Here is a 26,699-nt window from a genome sequence, read left to right as displayed (position 1 = left end):
AGAGGCAGAGCATCTGATAATCCTATCAAACTATGATTGTCTTCCCTTTTTCATGCACCTTACCCCAGCGGGTGCTAGTCCCGGTACCATTCAGATGTGTGCTTAGTTGAAATCACAGAGACACTGGGGACATTCTCACCCAGGCTCTGTTTTACTACCTTTGCCAAACCCTTCATCCTCTGCTTACATTTATTACATGCAATGAAAATCAAGAAGCACATTACAACAAACTGCACTACGACTAATACATGTGAAATTAATCTAATCCAAGGATGGATCTGTATATTCTGTCCCCAATGTTCATACCGTTCAATTACCCGGTCAATATACGCACTGGGGTCTTCCCCCGGGTTTTGTCGTGGGGCCGTGAGTTCTGTCCAGGTGGCAGTGCCGTTACCCAATCCATCTTGAACCCAGGTCTTTAGAGCTTCAAATTGGGTGTCATGCTCGACCATAGTGGCTGGGACCTGCAAATCCCAAGGGGGCAATGCCCCATAGACAGCGGAGGGGCACTTAACCTCAATGATATATTTTATGTCCTGTATAGACAGATTAAAATGTCGGGCGGCGCTTTGTATCTTTGCCCATACATCGACATTGGGATTATATCACTTCAGGTCGGGAATGAGAAGGATCAGGCTGGATCTCTCCTGTGGTGTTAAAGGTTGAGATTCCCCCAGTGTGCCCCATGCCTCCCATTTCCCCATTTGCTGCCCCTCCGGCTGGGTTTACTCGGACAGGGGCCATGGACTTCGGCTCCCCATTTCCAGGTTGTACCGGTGCCGAAGGGCAGATACGGTTGTATTCGGGCAGGCCCTCGGTCTGCGGCGTTTTGTGCTGCAGAGCCTCCATTGTCTTAACAATTCCCCCCCAAACCTTTAAATCGTCCAACTCCTCCGTTGCTGGCGCTTCCAGATCCAACAGACTGAAAACTCGAACTTTAACCTCTTGTACAGATCTCAAAAAGTCCTGCAGAGGAGACGGTCTCCCCCATTTGTCCACGATTAAATATCCTGTCTGATCTGCCCAACTAGCGAGCAGAACGGTACCATAATTAGTTTGTTTAGCAGCCTTGTGTCCCGCCCACCACTCTATTTGATCGACTACTGGACTCGTTTCCTTCCATCCGTTCCTGATCATTTCACTTTGATATTTTAAATTAGCCTCTTGGACTCGTTTTACAACAGAGACGCTGGTGGGCAGAGCCGGGACGTCCGGAGGAAGGGGTTTCCCCTCGTTACTCATGTCAATCATTACGTATATCCTTATGCTCTATTTTATACTTTAATTTATTTTACTCTAATCTTATACTTTAATCGGCACAAACGTATCACCTTATACTCTAATTTATACACACTCACTGGTCCCCGGATCACGATCCTGTGGTGGTTGTCGTTCCCTTCGCCTACTTAATCCTGGCCGTCACGTGGGACTTGGTCCTCTTAATTCAGGCTCAGGCTCGGTGTTTGAGATAAACCACCACCCTTGTCCGTGTCGATCACCACGTGACTCTCAAAATCCAACCTCATACTGTATCGGAATAGCGGCATAAACTTATACTCTTAGCAAACAAACACTGACACTATATCTTATATACCTACAGGTCTAGTCAATTCCGTCAATCCGTGGTCTCCGTGAGGAATTTTACTACGTGGATAATTTTAATACTGCGGCAAGTGCCACTGCCAATCCTGTCTCCAATAATGAACCGAGCCCCTACCATAGGCTGCTGGCCTCACCCTCGAGGGCTTTATGCAGGGGCACCCCCCATCTGGAGTACAGGGCTATCCTGTTTCACTATACCACGTACCCTCCAATACAGGATCCGTTAGCCGACCTGCAGCGCAGTATCCCACTTCTGACACCAACTGTTAGACTCGAATTTTTGGAGCAAAACCAGACGGAGACAGAACTGCTGACAAAGTTAAAGTTTATTAGAAAACTTTGTGCACAAAGGGAGAGTGGTCAGCTTCCTCAAGCTCGTGACTAACTCTCAAAGGAACATCAGCACTACAAGCATGTTTATACCTTTCAATAAGCAACACCCACCTGCTGTGAAAGGTGAGGGTACATGTTTACGTAACTACAGTGGGTTTCATTGGGTGGTATAGTCTGCCACTCACTTGTCAGGGGCTACCTTGGATCGTCCCATGACATTAAACATCTCACATTCCTGAGGAGGACCCTTATCAGTAAACACTTAAGTCCCAAACATTGAGACTGGGCGGGGGTCTTCACAAGTCCTGAGCAGCTCATCCCTCACTCCCTTTTGTGCTGGGGTGACCTTGGAGATATCCACCGCTTCTCCCTTAATCATCCCAAGTGAGTTAGTTCGGATAAACAATGTCCTTGAGTAAACATTCCTTAGTGTGCTCTGGAGATAATCGAGGGGGTGGCCATAAATCCAACAAACCTGCCTTTGTCAGCTCTTACAGTGTGGGTTACGAACTGCTCCCATAATGGTCAAGTATCCCATCATGCTTTGCTGCTACCTAAATGCGACATGTGCGATTTAACTATCGAATTTTTGTGAGGATAGGAGTGGCTAATCATTCTTTATTATATATATATATCAGGTTAGGTGAGGGGAGGCTGGAGGTTTTGGATCTGTGTTCACAAGCGTATTTTTCCAGTCCAACAACAGTGAGGAGGAGAGTGACAGGACAAAGACAGGTTGGTGGAATGGGCAGAAACATGGCAGATGAAATTTAACGCAAAGAAGTGCGAAGCGATACATTTTGGTGGAAGAACGAGGAGAGGCGAAATAAACTGAAGGGCACAATTCGAAAGGAGCTGCAGGAACCGAGAAATCTGGGGGTTCATGTGAACAAATCTTTAAAGATGGCCGGGCAGATTGAGAAAGCGGTTAAAGAAGCATACAGTATCGCGGGCTTTACAAATAGAGGCATAGAGTACATAAGGAAGGAAGTTATGATGAACCTTTATAAAACATTGGTTCGGCCACAACTGCAGTATTGTGTCCAGTTCTTGGCACCGCACTTTAGGAAGGATGTGAAGGCCTTTGAGAAGGTGCAGAACAGATTTATTGGAAAGGTTCCAGGAATGAGGGACTTCAGTTACGTGGATAGACTGGAGAAGCTGGGGTTGTTCTCCTCAGAGCAGAGAATGTTGAGAGGATATTTCATCGATGTTTTTAAAAACATGAAGATTCTAGACAGAGTGGATCGAGAGAAACTGTTCCCATGGACGGAAGGGTCAAGAACCAGAGGACAAAGATTTATGGAGATTGCAAAAGAATGAAAGTCAACATGAGGAAAAACGCTTTTACACAGCGAGTGGTTAAGATCTGGAATTCACTGCCTAAGTGAGTGCTGTAGGCAGATTCAATCGTGGCTTTCAAAAGAGAATTGGATAAGTACTTGAAGGGAAAAAATGCAGGGCTACGGGTAAACTGGGGGAGTGCGGCGGGGGGTTGTGACAAGCTGGATTGCTCTTGCAGAGTGCCAGCACGGACTCGACGTGCCGAACGGTCTCCCTCCGTGCTTTCACCATTCAATGATTCTGGGATTCAAAGAGGCAGAAACAAAATAACTCAAACTTGTGAAACCCGAGATCTTTAGATCTTTATTCTAACGCCCTCCCAACTGAGCGATTTCCGTCCCACTGCAAATTGAACTTTGTGTCATTATGTTGGAAGAAAATAAAACCCCAGGAGGAATTGCCCCTCCCGGTCAATCCGCACTTCATGAATAAACATCGTACTCATATATACACCCCACAGTTCATATATAAACATCGCACTCATGTCGCACTTGATACAGCAAAGGCTATGGGCCCTGACAACATCCCAGCTGTAGTGCTGAAGACTTGTGCTCCAGAACTAGCTGCGCCTCTAGCCAAGCTGTTCCAGTACAGCTACAACACTGGCATCCACCCGACAATGTGGAAAATTGCCCAGGTATGTCCTGTCCACAAAAAGCAGGACAAATCCAATCCGGCCAATTACCGCCCATCAGTCTACTCTCAATCATCAGCAAAGTGATGGAAGGTGTCGTCGACAGTGCTATCAAGCGGCACTTACTCACCAATAACCTGCTCACCGATGCTCAGTTTGGGTTCCGCCAGGACCACTCGGCTCCAGACCTCATTACAGCCTTGGTCCAAACATGGACAAAAGAGCTGAATTCCAGAGGTGAGGTGAGAGTGACTGCCCTTGACATCAAGGCAGCATTTGACCGAGTGTGGCACCAAGGAGCCCTAGTAAAATTGAAGTCAATGGGAAGCAGGGGGAAAACTCTCCAGTGGCTGGAGTCATACCTAGCACAAAGGAAGATGGTAGTGGTTGTTGGAGGCCAATCATCTCAGCCCCAGGATGAGACCGGGAAATTAATGGTGGGAAACATGGAGATGGCAAAAATGCTGAACAAATATTTTGTCTCAGTCTTTACAGTAGAGGACACTAAGAATATCCCAACACTGGACAAACAGGGGGCTCTAGGGGGGGAGGAGCTAAATACGATTAAAATCACTCAGGAGATGGTACTCAGTAAAATAATGGGACTCAAGGCGGATAAATCCCCTGGACCTGATGGCTTCCATCCTAGGGTCTTGAGGGAAGTGGCAGTAGGGATTGTGGATGCTTTGGTGATAGTTTTCCAAAATTCCCTGGACTCAGGAGAGGTCCCGGCAGATTGGAAAACTGCTAATGTAACACCGTTATTTAAAAAGGGTAGTAGGCAGAAGGCTGGAAATTATAGGCCAGTTAGCTTAACATCTGTGGTGGGTAAAATTTTGGAGTCTATTATTAAGGAGACAGTAACGGAACATTTAGATAAGCATAATTTAATAGGACAAAGTCAGCATGGCTTTATGAAGGGGAAGTCATGTCTGACAAATTTGCTTGAGTTCTTCGAGGATATAACGTATAGGGTGGATAAAGGGGAACCAGTGGACATAGTGTATTTAGACTTCCAGAAGGCATTCGACAAGGTGCCACATAAAAGATTATTACTTAAGATAAAAAATCACGGGATTGGGGGTAATATTCTGGCATGGGTGGAGGATTGGTTATCGAACAGGAAGCAGAGAGTTGGGATAAATGGTTCATTTTCGGACTGGCAACCAGTAACCAGTGGTGTTCCACAGGGGTCGGTGCTGGGTCCCCAACTCTTTACAATCTATATTAACGATTTGGAGGAGGGGACCGAGTGCAACATATCAAAATTTGCAGATGATACAAAGATGGGAGGGAAAGTAGAGAGTGAGGAGGACATAAAAAACCTGCAAGGGGATATAGACAGGCTGGGTGAGTGGGCGGAGATTTGGCAGATGCAATATAATATTGGAAAATGTGAGGTTATGCACTTTGGCAGGAAAAATCAGAGAGCAAGTTATTTTCTTAATGGCGAGAGACTGGAAAGTACTGCAGTACAAAGGGATCTGGGGGTCCTAGTGCAAGAAAATCAAAAAGTTGGTATGCAGGTGCAGCAGGTGATCAAGAAAGCCAACGGAATGTTGGCTTTTATTGCTAGGGGGATATAATATAAAAACAAGGAGGTATTGCTGCAGTTATATAAGGTATTGGTGAGACCGCACCTGGAATACTGCATACAGTTTTGGTCTCCATACTTAAGAAAAGACATACTGGCTCTCGAGGCAGTACAAAGAAGGTTCACTCGGTTAATCCCGGGGATGAGGGGGCGGACATATGAGGAGAGGTTGAGTAGATTGGGACTCTACTCATTGGAGTTCAGAAGAATGAGAGGCGATCTTATTGAAACATACAAGATTGTGAAGGGTCTTGATCGGGTGGATGCAGTAAGGATGTTCCCAAAGATGGGTGAAACTAGAACTAGGGGGCATAATCTTAGAATAAGGGGCTGCTCTTTCAAAACTGAGATGAGGAGAAACTTCTTCACTCAGAGGGTGGTAGGTCTGTGGAATTTGCTGCCCCAGGAAGCTGTGGAAGCTACATCATTAGATAAATTTAAAACAGAAATAGACAGTTTCCTAGAAGTAAAGGGAATTAGGGGTTACGGGGAGCGGGCAGGAAATTGGACATGAAGCTGAGTTCGGATCGGTCAATGCCCTGTGGGTGGCGGAGAGGGCCCAGGGGCTATGTGGCCGGGTCCTGCTCCGACTTCTTCTGTTCTTTAGATTTGTGGTTGGGATCAGATCAGCCATGATCTTGTTGAATGGCGGAGCAGGCTCGGGGGGCCGATTGGCCTACTCCTGCTCCAATTTCTTATGTTCTTATGTTCTTATTGCTGCAGGAGTTCCTCAGGGCAGTGTCCTAGGCCCAACCATCTTCAGCTGCTTCATCAATGACCTTCCCTCCATCATAAGGTCAGAAATGGGGATGTTCGCTGATGACTGCACAGTGTTCAGTTCCATTCGCAACCCCTCAGATAATGAAGCAGTCCGAGCCTGCATGCAGCAAGACCTGGACAACATCCAGGCTTGGGCTGATAAGTGGCAAGTAACATTCGCGCCAGATAAGTGCCAGGCAATGACCATCTCCAACAAGAGAGAGTCTAACCACCTCCCCTTGACATTCAACGGCATTACCATCGCCAAATCCCCCACCATCAACATCCTGGGGGTCACCATTGACCAGAAACTGAACTGGACCAGCCATATAAATACTGTGGCTACGAGAGCAGGTCAGAGGCTGGGTATCCTGCGGCGAGTGACTCACCTCCTGACTCCCCAAAGCCTTTTCACCATCTACAAGGCACAAGTCAGGAGTGTGATGGAATACTCTCCACTTGCCTGGATGAGTGCAGCTCCAACAACACTCAAGAAGCTCGACACCATTCAAGATAAAGCAACCCGCTTGATTGGCACCCCATCCACCACCCTAAACATTCACTCCCTTCACCACCGGCGCACTGTGGCTGCAGTGTGCACCATCCACAGGATGCACTGCAGCAACTCGCCAAGGCTTCTTCGACAGCACCTCCCAAACCCGCGACCTCTACCACCTAGAAGGACAAGGGCAGCAGGCGCATGGGAACAACACCACCTGCACGTTCCCCTCCAAGTCACACACCATCCCGACTTGGAAATATATCGCCGTTCCTTCATTGTCGCTGGGTCAAAATCCTGGAACTCCCTTCCGAACAGCACTGTGGGAGAACCGTCACCACACGGACTGCAGCGGTTCAAGAAGGCGGCTCACCACCACCTTCTCAAGGGCAATTAGGGATGGGCAATAAATGCCAGCCTTGCCAGCGACGCCCACATACCGTGAACGAATAAAAAAAAAACTCATATATACAGACCCACAGTTCATATATAAACATCACACTCATATACACACACCCACAGTTCATATATAAACATCGCACTCAAATATACACACCCACAGTTCATATATAAACATTACACTCATATATACACACCCACAGTTCATATATAAACATCGCACTCATATATACACACCCACAGTTCATATATAAACATCGCACTCAAATATACACACCCACAGTTCATGTATAAACATCACACTCATATATACACACCCACAGTTCATAAAAAACATCGCACTCATATATACACACCCACAGTTCATATATAAACATCGCACTCAAATATACACACCCACAGTTCATGTATAAACATCACACTCATATATACACCCCACAGTTCATATATAAACATCACACTCATATGTACACACCCACAGTTCATATATAAACATTACACTCATATATACACACCCACAGTTCATATATAAACATCGCACTCATATATACGCTCCCACAGTTCATATAGAAACATCACACTCATATATACACACCCGCAGTTTATAACAGAACAGCGCACTCCGAATCCACACCCAATTTATATTTACCCAAAGTCCTGTTCACAGCTCTCACCAAAGTCTGAACACTGAAAGTTGAACTGTTTTCCAGATACTGTCCGTCCTACTTTGTAATTTTAGCATCGGATTTTATGCAGACCGGCAAAGGGAGCGGAATAGCGGTCCTGGCGGTGAATGCTGCTTCGAACGGAAGTCTCGGTGTCCAGGAGCTGGCGGGGATTGGAAAGCTCTTGTGTCACACGAAGTGTCTGAAAGGCCCGGATAAACCTGAAGGTTATCAGTGCGGTGCCCACACCTCGTGCTGCAATGTTAGCGAGCCGGACATCAACTTAAAAGTCGGCGTGTTCGAAACACGTTGTGGTCACAGTTTCATTCTATACATAACTGAACGGAAATCATTGAAAATGGAATGTTTTCTTCGCTGATTCACCATAAACAATATTTTATTATGAAATTTGATTCTTCGTTCCCCAGTGTCAGAGGGAAAATTGCATAAATCCGAGCCAGGCAGGAGTCGAACCTACAATCTTCTGATTCGTAGTCAGACGCGTTATCCATTGCGCCACTGGCCCAACTGATCTGTTTGATTTCATTTTTCATTCAGAATCAACCCAAAGATTGACACAGAGAGATGAACACAGCGAGAGATGCAGACAGTGTCGGTAAACACAGCGAAATAGACAAGAGATATAGAAATGTACCAAACGGCCTCAAACTCCACCAGACAGTGGCGGGTATCTGACAGGTATCAGTGAGAGGAGGTGGTGAATTTGCAGTTTGATTTGGCTCCGTGGCTGAGCTGCTCAAAGTGCCCGTTTGGTCGGGGCCTTTTTTGTCTTCAGCCTCCTCTGTGATATTTACCCAATTTGTGAATTAAGCAACAAAATAACACAGAGCGGTATTTGTATTAGTTCCGGAGCCAACAAGGAAAGGATTCCAGATCTGCAGTATGTCAATGTTCCTGCACTGTACAGGCGGACCTCTCATACAATGTGTCCGAAACACCTTTTGAGGATATTGCTCGAGAGGGCTGATTGTACAAACTTCTTTACTTACAACCAGCAACCGAATCTCTATTAAAAGTTGCGAAGCGAAGCTCGTTTCAGAGCAGTTTTCGCTGTTCAGCTTTTGTAAAATTGGTTGAAACTCATTTTGAACACATCTGAGTATCAATGAGAAGGTCAGGCACAGGATTGTTGGGATGGAACCGTCTCTAACAATAAGTACAAAGTATAATAGATTATAAAGTGAAAAAAGCCAATCCAATCTCTCAGTCTCTCTGTCACTTTCTCGGTGAGTGAACGTAAACCAACAGAAGAAGCTAAAACAAAGAACTGAGCAGTTTTGTTTGTTTCCTTTTCCTTCGGGCGAGTACAGTTGAAGAGAATGATTTCTGTTTGCTGCTGGACAATTAACTGGAATGAGCAGTGTATCTGGTTCCCATGGTACCCAGCGAAATATCCACGTTTATATCTCCCATTTACACTGATACCTTCCTTCCTCACTAATTATAGGAAACTTTTGGTCAGGTTCAATCACACTTCAGAAGACCAGAAGCGCAAAGGAAGGTCGAAACATCATGGTGACGTAACCTACAGGCGAGGGAGGTTTGCAGGTTTACCTGGAGCTGTAAATATATAAACTCCTTCCAATGTACAAACTCCCCTCACCAACAGTAATTCAATTCTAACTGATCTGAGACTTTGGTCATTTATGGTGATTATACTTTGTGGAGTTAAAGCAGCAGTAAAATCCGTTGTGTGTTATATACATAGCCGTTCAGTCAATATAAAACATTGTCATCCGACCCACCATGAGCAATGCCACAGGGGGTATGTTAGGTTACGGACAGTTCCGCCTCCAGCAGTTGTTCTCTCGGTCACACATCCGGCATCACCTCTCGGTCTCACACTTCAGAGTCACGCCTGAATATAAACACATTTCTGTTTCACACTTTAACCTGGAGGTCAACAAATCACAAGTCAAGAGGAAAGGAACAAACAAATCAAATATTTAAGAATGTTAACAGATAGAAAATTCACCATAAATGACTGAGAAAAAAATGAAGCAAACGGATCAAGATGAACAATTAGCAAAAGGTAACAATTAAAGAAAGGAGAAGGGGAACTGAGAATATCGCCCCAAATAGTTTTTGAAAAATCCTTTTGGTTTACATCTTAGTTTCTCCGTTAAGTTGGGGATGTACATCTAGAAATATTTTTCTTAACATCATAAAGACAATTAGAATACAAGTTTCACAAAGTAGGGATTAATCTTACTTATACGATAGCGTGTTATGTGTTTGTAAAATCTGCAATTGTTTTACCATTCTTTAAGTTTAGAGGGATGCTCTGAATATATGATCTACATTGAAACGTAAGTGGATTAATAAAATAAAATGTGGAAATTTTTTTATGAACATGAAGAGCTGCTTTTCCATCTTACAGATCGCGATATATTTATTTACACAACTGTCATTTGTGAAATGATGGAATGTATTTATTTCTATATCTGTACCGGTGAGGAAATCCCCACTGGATCATTTCCAGGAACCAGTCAAGTACTTAAATTAGTTTGTCAAACCCAAAACACCCGTTGGGAATTGCTGATTGAAATTTTAAATGGAAATCGAGACCATCACAAGGTATTGGAACAAATATACCCGCTGAGGTTTCGGGGTTGTTACTGATTTATTTCTATCACTGAGTAACCTATTTTAAACAGGGTGAAACTACAAATCTAATGATAAGAGTCTGGGTTGGAGAAGGAACAGATGAAAGTATCAAATTTAATTACACTGATTCCACAAACACTGCACACCACATCCCTTAAACATTGTTAACTGTTTCTACATAAAACTGGAGAGGGTGTAAATACAAAGTAACAGAACAAAAAGCTCATTAATGTATCATTGCACAAACACTGAACATCCCATCGCTAAAACACTGTCCCGATCTAAAATCAGTCGGCAGGACCCTGAGACACAGTGAAAATGCTGTGATTTCAACCTGGTTCAAAACACGCAGCCTTCTGATGTGGAGTCAGACGCGACTGTTCTTGCACCAGGCCCACAACAAGCGGCTGGAGCCGGATCCATTGGCGGGCGATCGGTGCAGACTGCCGCCGCGGCTCTCGGAATGTGAAAGGCGGAAAGAGGAGCAGCCTGACCGCCTCAACCACAGCACAGGATCCCCGCTCTCCCTCACGTTGCATAACTGACTCTGTGGCGCAATGGATAGCGTGTTGGACTTCTACTTAATAATCGGAGGGGACATTCAAAGGTTGTGGGTTCGAGTCCCACCAGAGTTGGATTTTCGTTCACGGATCAGGAGCTGGGAAGTGAAATTTTGCAGCAAAACCGCGCAAAATCTCTCAAGGAGGAGACTCAACATCTGCTCAGACCGAAAGTCAATCTGCTGGACTTCCGGCTCTGTCAGACTGAATGTTCCTTCAGACAGGTTTCTAACTGGACACATGCATCCTGCTGCCGTGTGAGCATTGGTGCTGGAGGGGTAGAATTCTTGCTTGTAGTAATTCTATTCCTGTAAAACTAGCTCCTGAAGTGCAGGTTGGAAAGTATCCTGGCTGAGCGGTCTCAGGCGCTGGTTTAAAGCTCCAGTTAAATCCCACGATTTGTGGATGGTTCAAAATCATAGTTTGTGTCTCCAAAACAACAGCCTCCCTCCTGTAAACAAGGAATACTGAACATCTCATCTGCTATTACAACAGCGCAGACCGGAGGAACCACATGGCAATACAAATAAGTAGATGCATTTTGGAACAAACTAATTGTACCTTCAACTCCGGTCGAAATGTTCACAAGCAAAAGGATTGTTTGATCTCGGTGAGACTCGAATTAACAACCTCGGTATTTCCCGACCCTGTCCTGTCATATAAGAACCGCGCACTGACCGATTGCGCCGCTGGAGCCCGGTCACTCTGATCACCTGTCCCACTCTGCTGGAAAGAATATTAAGGTGAGAGGCCCGAACCTGTGGAAACGTGTCCAGTCACTGTGATGAAACTAATATCTGCACTTCCACTTTCAGCTTCTTTCACATCCTCTGCTCCATCGCACGACAATCGGGTTTTCTGCGAACAGGTCAAAATGCACATTGCCAGAAATTCTATCAGTAGTGAGATTTGAACCCAGCGCCCACGCAGTGATTGGATTTATTGTCTTAAAGCAGTGAGCTCCGTTCGCACAACGCCTCGCCAGTCTTTCACATTTTGTTTAATGCCCAAATAAATAAATTGGAGCTAATTGACCGCATTTACGCCGTGCTGGGGTTGTTCTCCTCAGAGCAGAGAAGGTTCAGAGGAGATTTGATAGAAGTGTTCAAAGTCATGAAGGGTTCAGATAAAGTTAATAAAGAGAAGCTGTTCTCATTGGCGGACGTGTCGAGAACCAGAGGGCACAGATTTGAGGTGATTGGCAAAAGAACCAAAGGCGACATGAGGAAAATCTTTTTACGCAGCGAATGGTTATGATCTGTAATGCGCTGCCTGAAAGGGTGGTGGAAGCAGATTCAATCGTGGCTTTTAAAAAGGAATTTGATAAATACTTGAAGGGGAAAATGCAGGGCCACGGGGAAAGGGACGGGGAATGGGACCAATGGGATTGGTCTTACAAAAGGCAGGTAAGGGATTGATGGGTCGAATGGCCTCCTTCTGTGGTGTGTTCATTCTGTGATCAATATTATTTTACACACAGTGAACAGACCATCCCTGAAAGACTCCCCCGCGATAAAACAGAGTGACACTGAAACGTTGCGAAAATGCAATGACCCCGACGTGATTCGAACACGCATCCTTCTGATCTGGAGTCAGACGCGCTACCGTTGCGCCACGAGGTCCATAGTGAGCAGCTGGAGCCGGATCCATAGGAGGGAGATCGGTACCGACCGCCACAGGGACTCGAAGAGGCGGAAGCAGCAGCAGCAACACCGCAGGAGCCCCGCTCTCCAATCCAGCCGTTCCCAGCGGAGAGCTGCCAGTCCCGGCCTGAGCCCTGTCTGGGAGCCGCCTGCCATTCAGTCTTTACAGAACGGGACCGATCCAGTTTCAGCTCACACACAAGCTCAGGAATCCCACTCCTGACAGGTTCACTTATTTAAACCTTGTTTAGATTCAGTGAATTGGGATTTAATTCAATCCTCATCTGCCCGCCGCTCTGTCAGTTCAGGACTTTATTTAAACCGATACTTGGAGCTCTGTTTCACAGGGTGCCGGCTGTTAAAGCATTTCTCAGTCCCACCACGAACACTTTTTGCTGCTAACTTCTGCTTGATACAAAGTTCCCAGGAACTAGGCAATTTCTCCTGGGTACTGAGTTCGAGTTAAGGAACAATAGAGATGCGATTACACTACTTGGTGTATTCTATGGGCCAACAGCCAGTGGGACGGATATAGAGGAGCAAATTTGCAGGGAAATTACAGAGAGGTGCAAAAGCCATAAAATAGTAATAACCGGGAATTTCAACTATCCTAATATAGACTGGGATAACAATAATATAAGGCACAAAGAAGGTGAGGAATTTTTGAAATGTGTTCAGGATAACTTTCTCGACCAGTACGTTTCTGGCCCACTGAGGAAGGAGGCATTGCTGGACTTTGTGCAAGGGAATGAGGCGGGCCAAGTGGAGCAAGTGTCAGTGGGGGAGCATTTAGGGAGCAGCGATCAGTATCATAAGGAATGGAATAGCTATGGAAATGGACACTGTCCACTCTAAAGTAAAAGTACTCAATTGGAGGAGGGTCAATTTCAGTGGGATGAGAACAGATCTGGCCCCGGTAAATTGGAATTAAAGATTGTCAGGCAAAATTATAATTGAGCAGTGGGCGGCTTTTAAAAAGATGATTTGGGTACAGAGAAGGTACATTCCAACGAGGTAGAAAGGTAGGGCAACTAAAGCCAGAGCTCCCTGGATAATAAGAGAGATAGAGAGTAAGATGAAGCGGGGAAAAGTGGCCTATGACAGGTGTCAGGTTGATAACACAAGTACCAACCAGAGAGACTATAGAAAGTTCAGAGGGGAAGTGAAAAAGGAAATAAGAGGGGCAAAGAGAGAGTATAAGAATCGCGGAAAACATAAAAGGGAATCAAAAAGTCTTCTACAGACATGTTAACAGTAAACGGGTAGTAAGAGGAGGGGCGGGGACGATTCGGGACCATAAAGGAGATCTACTCATGGAGGCAGTGGGCATGGCCTGAGGTACTAAATGAGTACTTCGCATTGTTCTTTACCAAGGAAGAAGATGCTGCCAGATTCTTGATAAAGGAAGATATAGTTAAGATACTGGATGGGCTAAAAAATGAGAAAGAAGAGGTACTAGAAAGGCTTGCTGTACTTAAAATAGATAAGTCACCTGATCCAGATGGGATGCACCCGAGGATGCTGAGGGAAGTAAAGGGGGAAATTGGAGAGGTACTGGCCATAATCTTCCAGACATCCTTCGATATGGGGATGGTGCCGGAAGACTGGAGAATCGCAAATGTTACAACCTTGTTCAAAAAAAGGGTGTAAAGATAAACCCAGCAACTATAGGCCAGTCAGTTTAACCTCGGTGATGGGGAAAGTTTTGGAAATGATAATCCGGGACAGAATTAACAGTCACTTGGACGAGTGTGGATTGCTCAGGGAATTCCAGCACGGATTTGTTAAAGGCAAATCGTGTTTAACCAACTTGATAGAGTAGTTTGATGAGGTAACAGAGAGGGTAGATGAGGTCAATGCAGTTGACGTGGTGTACATGGACTTTCAAAAAGCGTTTGATAAAGTGCCACGTGGTAGGCTTGCTATCAAGATTGCAGCCCATGGAATAAAGGGTGCAATAGCAATATGGATGCAGCACTGGCTAAATGACAGGAGACAGAGAGTTGTGGTGAATGGTTGTTTTTCGGACTGGAGGGAGGTGGGCAATGGTGTTCCATAGGGGTCGGTGCTGGGACCACTACTTTTCTTGATATATATTAATGACTTGGACTTGGGAGTAAAGGGTACAATATCAAAATTTGCAGATGACACAAAACTTGGAAGGGTAGAGAACAGTGAGGTGGGGCAGGACTGGCAGCTCAATGTTCCAGGGTACAGATGCTATAGGAAAGATAGAGCAGGAGGTAAGAGAGGAGGGGGAGTTGCGTTCTTGATTAGGGAGAACATCACGGCAGTCGTGAGAGGGGATATATCCGAGGGTTCGCCCACTGAGTCTATATGGGTAGAACTGAAAAATAAGAAGGGAGAGATCGCTTTGATAGGATTGTACTACAGACCCCCAAATAGTCAACGGGAAATTGAGGAGCAAATATGTAAGGAGATTACAGACAGCTGCAAGAAAAATAGGGTGGTAATAGTAGGGGACTTTAACTTTCCCAACATTGACTGGGACAGCCATAGCATTAGGGGCTTGGATGGAGAGAAATTTGTTGAGTGTATTCAGGAGGAATTTCTCATTCAGTATGTGGATGGCCCGACTAGAGAGGGGGCAAAACTTGACCTCCTCTTGGGAAATAAGGAAGGGCAGGTGACAGAAGTGTTAGTGAGGGATCACTTTGGGACCAGTGATCATAATTCCATTAGTTTTAAGATAGCTATGGAGAAGGATAGGTCTGGCCCAAAAGTTAAAATTCTAAATTGGGGAAAGGCCAATTTTGATGGTATTAGACTGGAACCTTCAGAAGTTGATTGGGAGAGTCTGTTGGCAGGCAAAGGGACGTCTGGTAAGTGGGAGGCTTTCAAAAGTGTGTTAACCAGGGTTCAGGGTAAGCACATTCCTTATAAAGTGAAGGGCAAGGCTGGTAGAAGTAGGGAACCTTGGATGACTCGGGAGATTGAGGCCCTTGTCAAAAAGAAGAAGGAGGCATATTGCATGCATAGGCAGCTGGGATCAAGTGGATCCCTTGAAGAGTATAGAGATTGCCGGAGCAGAGTTAAGAGAGAAATCAGGAGGGCAAAAAGGGGACATGAGATTGCTTTGGCAGATAAGGCAAAGGAGAATCCAAAGAGCTTCTACAAATACATAAAGGGCAAAAGAGTAACTAGGGAGAGAGTAGGGCCTCTTAAGGATCAACAAGGTCATCTATGTGCGGAACCACAAGAGATGGGTGAGATCCTGAATGAATATTTCACATCGGTATTTACGGTTGAGAAAGGCATGGATGTTAGGGAACTTGTTGAAATAAATAGTGATGTCTTGAGGAGTGTACATATTACAGAGAGGGAGGTGCTGGAAGTCTTAACGCGCATCAAGGTAGATAAATCTCCGGGACCTGATGAAATGTATCCCAGGACGTTATGGGAGGTTAGGGAGGAAATTGCGGGTCCCCTAGCAGAGATATTTGAATCATCCACCACTACAGGTGAGGTGCCTGAAGATTGGAGGGTAGCAAATGTTGTGCCTTTGTTTAAGAAGGGCGGCAGGGAAAAGCCTGGGAACGACAGACCGGTGAGCCTGACATCTGTAGTGGGTAAGTTGTTAGAGGGTATTCTGAGGGACAGGATCTACAGGCATTTGGAGAGGCAGGGACTAATCAGGAACAGTCAGCATGGTTTTGTGAGAGGAAAATCATGTCTCACGAATTTGATTGAGTTTTTTGAAGGGGTAACCAAGAAGATAGATAAGGGCTGTGCAGTGGACGTGGTCTACATAGACTTCAGCAAAGCCTTTGACAAGGTACCGCATGGTAGGTTGTGACATAAGGTTAAATCTCATGGCATCCAAGGTGAGGTAGCGAATTGGATACAAAATTGGCTTGACGACAGAAGACAGAGGGTGGTTGTAGAGGGTTGTTTTTCAAACTGGATGCCTGTGTCCAGCGGTGTGCCTCAGGGATCGGTGCTGGGTCCGCTGTTATTTGTTATTTATATTAATGATTTGGATGAGAATTTAGGAGGCATGGTTAGTAAGTTTGCAGATGACACCAAGATTGGTGGCATTGTGGACAGTGAAGAAGGTTATCTAGGATTGCAACAGGATCTTGATAAATTGGGTCAGTGGGCCGATGAATGGCAGATGGAGTTTAATTTAGATAAATGTGAGGTGATGCATTTTGGTAGATTGAATCGGGCCAGGACCTACTCCGTTAATGGTAGGGCGTTGGGGAAAGTTATAGAACAAAGAGATCTAGGAGTACAGGTTCATAGCTCCTTGAAAGTGGAGTCACAGGTGGATAGGGTGGTGAAGAAGGCATTCGGCATGCTTGGTTTCATTGGTCAGAACATTGAATGCAGGAGTTGGGATGTCTTGTTGAAGTTGTACAGGGCATTGGTGAGGCCACACTTGGAGTACTGTGTACAGTTCTGGTCACCCTATTATAGAAAGGATATTATTAAACTAGAAAGAGTGCAGGAAATATTTACTCGGATACTACCGGGACTTGATGGTTTGACTTACAGGGAGAGGTTAGACAGACTGGGACTTTTTTCCCTGGAGAGTAGGAGGTTAAGGGGTGATCTTATAGAAGTCTATAAAATAATGAGGGGCATAGATAAGGTAGATAGTCAAAATCTTTTCCCAAAGGTAGGGGAGTCTATAACGAGGGGGCATAGATTTAAGGTGAGAGGGGAGAGATACAAAAGGGTCCAGAGGGGCAATTTTTTCACTCAAAGGGTGGTGAGTGTCTGGAACGAGCTGCCAGAGGCAGTAGTCGAGGCGGGTACAATTTTGTCTTTTAAAAAGCATTTGGACAGTTACATGGGTAAGATGGGTATAGAGGGATATGGGCCAAGTGCAGGAAATTGGGACTAGCTTGGTGGTATAAACTGGGCGACATGGACATGTTGGGCCAAAGGGCCTGTTTCCATGTTGTAACTTCTATGATTCTATGGTTCTATATGATAGACTTGAAGAGGATATGGACACGCCGGTGGCATGGACAGACACGTGGCAGATGAAGTTTAACACGGAAAAATGCGAGGTGATGCATTTCGGGAGGAAAAACGAGGAGAGGCAATATAAACTAGAGGGCACAATTCTGAAAGGGTCAGAGGAACAGAGGGATCTTGGGGTATATGTGCAGAAATCCTTGAAAGTAGCAGGGCAGGTTGAGAAAGCGGTTTAAAAAGCAGACGGGGTCCTGGGCTTTATGAAGAGGGCATACATTAGAAAACAAGGAAGTCATGATGAACCTTCATAAAACACTATTTCGGCCACAAATGAAGTATTGTGTCCCGTTCTGGGCAGTGCACTTTTGGAAGGATGTGAAGGCCTTGAGAGGGTGCAGAGGAGATTTACTGGAATGATTCCAGGGATGAGGGACTTAAATTACGTGGATAGACTGAAGAAGCTGGGATTGTTCTCCTTGGAACTGAGAAGGCTGAGAGGAGATTTGACAGACATATTCAAAATCATGAAGGGCCTTGACAGAGTAGATAGAGTGAAACTGTTCCCATTGGCGGAACGGACATGAACCAAAGGGCATAGATTTAAGGTGATTGGCAAAAGAAGCAAAGGTGACATGAGTAAGAACTTCTTTACACAGCGAGTGGTTGGAATCTTTGATTTTTGTGCATTTCATGTGATGAAATTTCATTATTTTACAGACTGTATCTGAAGAGTGGGATTAAAAGTTCAGTGTTTTTGACGCCAGGAATCTGGTGCAGCCGTTGTTAAATTTATCAAAGCAGGCAATTGTCGCCATTTATCACAAGAACGCCCTAACTGGTTATGCGATCAAGATGAAAGTAACGCAACGAGGGACAATTGATACAACACGAAAGGTATCGGGCTATGACAAAAATCCCCACCGTTTTGCTTTTCCAACATAAAGCGTGCGCCATTTATTCTCTGAACATAGAAACAGTCTGGTCTCGCTCACTACAGAAATCTCCATGTCACAGCGAATTCGCCTTTCAGGATCTTGTCTGTCAAGATGAATTGTGATTTCCGTGAAGCCAATGTTCCATTCCTTTATAAGTTTCATGTGCCTGCTCTCCGATCACAAGGTTTTTTTTAGTCCACAGGGTAAATGGTGGAATATCAGCCCTGCTCAGCCGGCAATGATCACGGTACATTTTCTTGCAGACAAAACACACATTGAAACCCTGGAACTTTGAGGCGATGAATCCTGAGGAAAAATAAAATAAGGGCTCGAATCAATCTAACCAATAGCACCATCGAGACAAGTGAAGAGGTCACCTGCGAAACCAGTAATTCACTGAGCTAAACCTTGAGGCTGCAGTGACCAATAGAACAGCTGTCCACTGTCAGTTTACTTTTACAAAATGAATGGTTGAAACTTGCAGGAGTGAAAATCCTACGAGCCGGTCTTCACTCTTAAACCAGCAACTGTGAAGTTAAGAGAAACGTGCCGGAGAAATACTCGATTTCAGCGCGGTGACACTGGGCCAGAGTAAAGCTCAGTTAATATGATCGCCGAGTGGCGAGAGGGTGGATTTGGAATTCCTGAGCGACCGCACTGCGCATTTTCCAGATCTGCTTGGAGCACCAATCCCTTCAATTCATCACTTACAGGGACAATTCGATTCTTGGTTTCTTTTCCCTGAACTTGACGAGATCTTAAAAATTGAAAGCGACCAATATCAGAGCTAACCTCGTCACCGACATGCTCACAGACACAGAGCGGCCAAACTCTGCTACAGTGAGATGAAAGCCCAGAGCGGTTTCAAGGTCGAATGCGATTGCAAGCAAAGCTCGTTCAATGAAAGTGCAGGTCATTGAGGTGCCTTTAAAGTCCTGATTGTTTGAACTGAACTTCTTCCGAAAGCGCTTGAGATTCAGGTGGAGTGATTTGGGGATTTATTTTTCCTCTTTGCAAAAGTTTGAACCGCACATCGAGATCAAAAGTCTAGGGTTAAATTAGGGCTTCTCCAGGGTATGACCCTCGAATCGAGAATTATCCCCCAACCTCAACGAGCCCAGAAACAAGAACGTGTCACGGACACATTCTATGAGAGGGCTGTCTGTATAATGAAAAGGCATTTTTGAAGAGACTTCCTGATCAGTTCTGTGTTGGCTCCTGAACAAAACACAAACACCGCACTGTGCGTTTTTCCGTCTAAAATTCACGAAACACCACGAATTAAACAAAGGGAGTTGAACCCAGGATCTCTTGTTTACTGAACAAGCGCTTTAACCAACCAAGCCACGGAGCCAAGTCATGGCACTGTTTCCCACCTCCTCTCATTAATATCTATCAGCTACACGTCACATTCTGTTGTGGGTTCAGACTGTTTGATCTTTGTCTATTTCGCTTGCCCGTTTCCCTGTGAATCCCGATAGTGACTGCGTTTCAAGCTGTGTTTATCTTTCTGTGTCCATCAGTGCTTTGATACACGAATGAATATTTGTGCTTGTGTTTGTTACTTGAAATAAATTTGGGATGGACAATTCTCGCTCTGACACTGAAGAACTAATTGAGCAAATTTCACAGTGAAGAGTTGTTTATTGTGGTGCTGAAACTAAAAAAAAAATCGTAAAAGGTGCAAAGAGGGAAACGAGAAAAACTAGTGAGTGAAATTAAGGACAACTTTCAAGGTTTTTACATGTACATTAAGAGAAAGAAGGGTGACTAAGAGTAATGTGGGCCCCTTAAAGACAAATGGAGGTGATATTGTAATTGAAAAATCAGGAAATAGCAGCCTTTTTTGACACTCACAGAAAAGCATGAGGATAATGTACCAGAGACACGAGGAAAACTGAAAATAAATCAAGGGGATTCAGTGTAAGTAAAATAATGGTATTGGAGAAAACAATTAGACTAAAGATAAACAAATCTCCAGGACCTGATGGTGACCATCCCAGGGGACTAAGGGGAACAGGTGAGGAAATTGTACATGCTTCAGTCATGATCGTTCAAAACTCTCTTGATTCAGGAATTGTTCCATGGATTGAAAAATTTCAAATGTCATTCCATTATATAGGAAGGGTAGGAGAGATAAAGCAGGAAATTATAGACCTATTAGTCTGACGTCTGTTGTGGGGAAGTTACCAGTATCCGTTATTAGGGAAAGAATGACTGAGCACTTGGATAATCCTGAATTGATCAGAGAGAGCCAGCATGGATTTGTAAAGTGTTAGTCAAGTCTAACGAAACTAGTTGACCTTTTTGAAGATGTAACTAATGTGGTAAATAATGGAGTGTCTATGGGGGTTATGTGTATATTGACTTCCAGAGGCATTCGATAAGGTTTAACATCAGAGACTGTTAACAGAAATGAGAACATGTGGAATTCAAAGCAACCCATTGACATGGGGAGGGAGTTGATTTGGAGTTGGGGACAGAGAGTAGGGTTAATAGGTATGTACTCAAATTGACAGGATTTGATTAGTGGTGTCCCCCAGGGATCTGCATAAATGAGGCAGATAAAGGAATAGAGAGCGGTATATCCAGGTTTGTCGACGACACCAAGGTTGGCGCAGTGAGTAGTGTAGATGGGAGCATAAAGTTATAAAAGGAAATTGATAGATTCAGTGAGTTGGTAAAACTGTGTCAGATGGAGCTTACAGAGAATTACATCGAATGTACATCACAGAAACAGGCAATTCGGCCCAACGAGACTATACCGGTGTTTATGCTGCAGACGAGCCTCCTCCAACCCCTCTTCATCTAACCCGATGAGCAAACCCGAATATTCCTTTCTCCTCCATGTGTTTATCTCGCTTCACCGTAAATGCATCCATGCGATTCGCCTTAACGACTCCGTGTGGGAGCGAGCTGCACATTCTAACGCCTCTCTGGATAAATATGTTTCTCTTGAATGCCAGATTGGATTTATTGATGACTATTATATTCATGACCCCAAGTTTTGATGTCCCCACTCCCAAAAGTACAAACACCTTATCTACATCTGACCTATCAAACCCTTGCATAATCTTAAAGTCCTGTATCAGGTCACCCTCAGCCTTCTCTTTTCGAAACAAAAGAGCCCCAGAGTGTTCAAAGTTTCAATCTGGGGAAGTGTGAGGCCATCCACTTTGGCCCGAAGCAAGATAAATCAGAGTATTTTCAAAATGGTGAGAAGCCAGGAACTGTGGGTGAGCAGAGATACTTCGGGAAATCAGGAAGAGTTGGCAGACAGGTGCAAAAAATAATTAAAATGGCTAATGGAATGTCGGCCTTTATCTCAAGGGAACTGGAATTCAAAAGGGTGGAATTTATGTTAGAATTCTATAAACTCTGCTAAGGCCACATTCAGAGTACGGCATTCAGTCCTGGGCACCAGACCTCAGGAAGGATATATTGGCCTTGCAGGAGGTGCAGCGCAGAAAGACCAGAATGATACCGGGGCTAAAATGGTTACATTATGAGGACAGGTTGCATGGACAAGGTTTGTATTTCCTCGTGTATAGAGGATTAAGTGGTGATGTAATTCAGGTGTTGAAGGTGATTCAATGATCCAATGGTGGGTGTGTGAGTTGGTGCTGAATCGGTCCCCTTCAGTGAAGAGAGGGTCAGCGGGCGCCTGACAGACACGGCTCGGAACGGGACTCGCTTCTCTCCGGCGGCAGCGGCTGGTTCAGAGAGATCTCTCTGTCTGCTGCTGTTACTCCGCCTCCCGCACTCTGGGAGAACCGCGGAGGTCGGTCCTCATTTTTCTCTTATGGATCCGGCTCCATCCGTTTACTGTTGACGGGAGTGCGTCTGATACCAAGTCAGTCAGAAGCGGGTGCAAATCACAACATCGGCACAGGCCCAAGGACTGGGGACTGGTTTGATATTGGGTCCTTTTTAAGGGACCGGCTGTAGAATGTTTGTATAATAATAATGATCAGAAGTAACTTTGAAACAATGAAGTTTTTTTCAGTTATTTCCCATTTCCACCCTCACCAGTTTTATACAGTAACAGGTAACAATGTTTGAGGGATGTGATGTCCAGTGTTGGTGGAATCAGTGTAATTTAACTTGATACATTGAAGAATCTCTTGTCTATCCCAGGCTCTGACCTGAGGTTTAGACCCTCAACTAGTTTAAAATCGGTCACTCACTGATATAAATAAACCAGTAACAATCCTGAAACCTCAGCGGGGATATTTGTTCCGATAATGAATAACGGTCCCAATTTCCACTGAAATTCTCAATCAGCAAATCCCAGAGGCTGTTTCGGGTTTGACAAACTGTGAAACAGATTGTTTTAAAAGCCGGAAAGAGGGAAAAACTGGTGGTTGACATGAAGTGTTATACATTATCTCTTTCTGTTTCAGATTTACAATTTCTCTTTGTGTGTTACTGACAGGAGAGGCTATAACGGAGCCCAGTGACTGGGTAACGAGCTGCACTGAGTCATTGGCCTGTGTTACAGACCGGCTCGTTGGACCTGCTCATTTCATGAACTCGCTGGTGTCTCAGCACGTGTGATGACTGAGTGAATCCCTTCCCACACACGGAGCAGGTGAACAGTCTCTCAACCAATGGGCATGCGTTGATGTGTCAGCAGTTCATTTCTACTTTTAAAGCTCTTCTCACAGTCACTGCATTAAAAGGTCACTCAATAGTGTCAACAAGTTAATGTTTCAGAAGGTGGGATGATCGAGTGAATCTCTTCCCACACACGGAGCAGGTGAACAGTCTCTCCCCAGTGTGAGTGCGTCGATGTCTCAGCAGTTCGTTTCTGATTTTAAATCTCTTCCCACAGTCGGAACATTTAATGGTCACTCAGTGTGAACTCGCTGGTGTTTCAGAAGCTGTGATGACCGAATGAATCTCTTCTTACACACGGAGCAGGAGAACGGCCTCTCCTCTGTGTGAACTCGCTGGTGTGTCAGCAGGGTCGATAACTGAGTGAATCCCTTCCCACACACTGAGCAGGTGAACGGCCTCTCCCCAGTGTGAACTCGGTGGTGTGTCAGCAGGGTCGATGACTGAGTGAATCCCTTCCCACACACTGAGCAGGTGAACGGCCTCTCCCCAGTGTGAACACGGTGGTGTGTCAGCAGGGTCGATGACTGAGTGAATCCCTTCCCACACACTGAGCAGGTGAACAGCCTCTCCCCAGTGTGAACTCGCTGGTGTGACAGAAAGTGTGATGACCGAGTGAATCCCTTCCCACACACGGAGCAGGTGAACGGCCTCTCCGCACTGTGAGTACGATGGTGTCTCAACAGTTCAATATTGCTTTTAAACCTCTTCGCACAGTCAGAACATTTAAAAGGTCTCTCATCAGAGTGAACTCGCTGGTGTGTCAGCAGGGTGGATGACTGAGTGAATCTATTCCCACACACGGAGCAGGTGAACGGCCTCTCCCCAGTGTGGGTACGTTGGTGTGTCAGCAGATTCCTTTTGCATTTAAACCTCTTCTCACAGTCAGAACATTTAATAGGTCTCTCCCCAGAGTGAACTCGCTGGTGTGTCAGGAGGCCGGATGACTGAGCGAATCCCTTCCCACACACGGAGCAGGTGAATGGCCTCTCCCCAGTGTGACGGCGTCGATGAGTTTCCAGCTCTGAAGGGTAACTGAATCCCTTCCCACAGTCCCCACATTTCCACGGTTTCTCCGTGGTCCGGGTGTCCTTGTGTCTCTCCAGGTTGGACGATCAGTTGAAACCTCGTCCACACACAGAACACGTGTACGGTTTCTCCCCGCTGTGAATGGTGCGGTGTTTTTTCTGGCTGTGTAACTGGTTAAAGCTCTTTCCACAGTCAGTGCACTGGAACACTCTCACTCGGGTGTGTGTGTCTCGGTGCTTTCCCACTCACACTGATGTTTGAAATCTTCTCCCACAGATAGAACAGACAAACATTTCTCCTTCCACATTCAAAGGCCGATGATATTCAGGTCCTGATGAATCGAGTGACTCTGTCAGATCTTGACGTGATCTTTGGTTTGAGTCTCCCTCTGCAAATCCTCCCCTGTAAAAGGAGTTTATAAAAGTTATCACTGTAAGTACAGGATAGAAATTCAGATCAGATAACTCGACTTTCTGTGGAACATTATTTCCTCTCTCATTACTCAAAGCTGAAAATCCCCGTCCCACACACTCTCCCTCCACCCTGTGCTGGAATCCAAACCCATCGCATCATCTTTCAGTGGCCCTAAACCATGAGTGAAAGGGTGAGAGAGAGTGTGAGAGCGTGAGTGTGAGTACAGCAGTGGGCTCGGTGTGGAGAATGAAGTGGGGCAGGTGGAGCATGTTTCAGTGGGGCAGCAATGATCATAATCTCATTTGGTTTATAACAGTTATGGAAAAGGACAGGGGACAGTCAAATGTGAAAATTCTTAACTGGAGGAGGGCTAATTCCAGTGAGTTAAAAAGGGATCTTGTCCAGGTGGATTGGAATCAAAAATTGGCAGGCAGAACAGTAATTGAACAGTGGGAGGCCTTCAAGGAGGAGTGGGTTTGGGTACAGAGTGGACAGATTCCCACGATGAGGAAAGGAACGGCATCCAAAGCTAGAGCTCCCTGGATGACTGAAGATATAGAGATCACCATGTCTCCATCATTTACAGACGCTCCCTGACCGTTCACCATTTCTCCTTCATTTACAGACTCTCCCCGACCGATCACCATTTCTCCTTCATTTACAGACGCTCCCTGACCGTTCACCATTTCTCCTTAATTTACAGACGCTCCCCGACCGATCACCATTTCTCCATCATTTACAGATGCTCCCTGACCGATCACCATTTCTCCTTCATTTACAGACGCTCCCTGACCGTTCACCATTTCTCCTTCATTTACAGACGCTCCCTGACCGATCACCATTTCTCCTTCATTTGCAGACTCTCCCCAACCGATCACCATTTCTCCTTCATTTACAGACTCTCCCCGACCGATCACCATTTCTCCATCATTTACAGATGCTCCCTGACCGTTCAACATTTCTCCTTCATTTACAGACGCTCCCTGACCGATCACCATTTCTCCTTCATTTACAGACTCTCCCCGACCGATCACCATTTCTCCTTCATTTACAGACTCTCCCCGACCGATCACCATTTCTCCTTCATTTGCAGACGCTCCCCAACCGATCACCATTTCTCCTTCATTTACAGACGTGCCCTGACCGTTCACCATTTCTCCTTCATTTACAGAAGCTCCCCGACCGATCACCATTTCTCCATCATTTACAGATGCTCCCTGACCGTTCACCAGTTCTCCTTCATTTACAGACGCTCCCTGACCGATCACCAGTTCTCCTTGATTTACAGACGCTCCCTGACCGATCCCCATTTCTCCTTCATTTACAGACTCTCCCCGACCGATCACCATTTCTCCATCATTTACAGATGCTCCCTGACCGTTCACCATTTCTCCTTCATTTACAGACGCTCCCTGACCGATCACCAGTTCTCCTTGATTTACAGACGCTCCCTGACCGATCACCATTTCTCCTTCATTTACAGACGCTCCCTGACCGATCACCATTTCTCCTTCATTTACAGACGCTCCCTGACCGATCCCCATTTCCCCTTCATTTCCCGGCGGGTAGTGAGGGGGGGATAATGTTCACTGTTTTATATTCGGGTCTGGGGCCGCACTCGGGGTTTGTAAAGCCTGAGCCTGGGCCTGAGCCCGGACCCGGGCCCCGGGGTTTATTGAGCCTCTTGCTCCGATCCTCTGACCTGCACCGAACGCGCTCCTCCCGCAGCCTCGACTGGCCGCGCATGCTCAGGACACACTGACCGATTATGAGTCACTACTGCGCCTGCGCACTGGGCTCCACTGATTCAGATAGGGCACAATCCGCACCGCGCTGCATGCTGGGTGCTGCAGCCGCCATTGATGATCTTAATATCTGGACGAGAAGCAAAGACATTAGAAGCAGGGAGAGTGAGTTTGGACCAAGGATAATAAAATAAACTGAAACCCCAGCTCTTTGTGCCATTTGAACCGGCACAAACACACTGCGTAGATGCTCCAGAAAATATTTTTTACGGTAACCTTTATTAATTTCGTTTTCTTAAATGTTGCAAGTGACGGGTTCAATTAATGTAAGGAATCTTACAACACCAGG

General features: G+C 45.5%; 3 non-coding genes across 3 annotated transcripts; 1 reads left to right on the top strand and 2 right to left on the bottom strand.

Moving 5' to 3' along the window:
* Nucleotides 1-8,285: 8,285 nt before the first annotated feature.
* trnar-acg (transfer RNA arginine (anticodon ACG)) lies at nt 8,286-8,358 on the bottom strand. Its single transcript has one exon. It is a non-coding gene; the product is annotated as a tRNA-Arg (tRNA).
* A 2,645-nt stretch (nt 8,359-11,003) lies between these two features.
* Nucleotides 11,004-11,095, top strand: trnar-ucu (transfer RNA arginine (anticodon UCU)). The gene is given in 2 exon segments: nt 11,004-11,040; nt 11,060-11,095. It is a non-coding gene; the product is annotated as a tRNA-Arg (tRNA).
* Nucleotides 11,096-12,570: 1,475 nt separating this feature from the next.
* On the bottom strand, nt 12,571-12,642 carry trnaw-cca (transfer RNA tryptophan (anticodon CCA)). Its single transcript has one exon. It is a non-coding gene; the product is annotated as a tRNA-Trp (tRNA).
* Nucleotides 12,643-26,699: the final 14,057 nt, after the last annotated feature.

Source organism: Heptranchias perlo, unplaced genomic scaffold (assembly GCF_035084215.1).
Source record: "Heptranchias perlo isolate sHepPer1 unplaced genomic scaffold, sHepPer1.hap1 HAP1_SCAFFOLD_275, whole genome shotgun sequence".
Taxonomy (NCBI): domain Eukaryota; kingdom Metazoa; phylum Chordata; class Chondrichthyes; order Hexanchiformes; family Hexanchidae; genus Heptranchias; species Heptranchias perlo.
The sequence above is the reverse complement of the archived record's forward strand: the minus strand, read 5'-3'. Positions and strand labels throughout refer to the sequence as shown.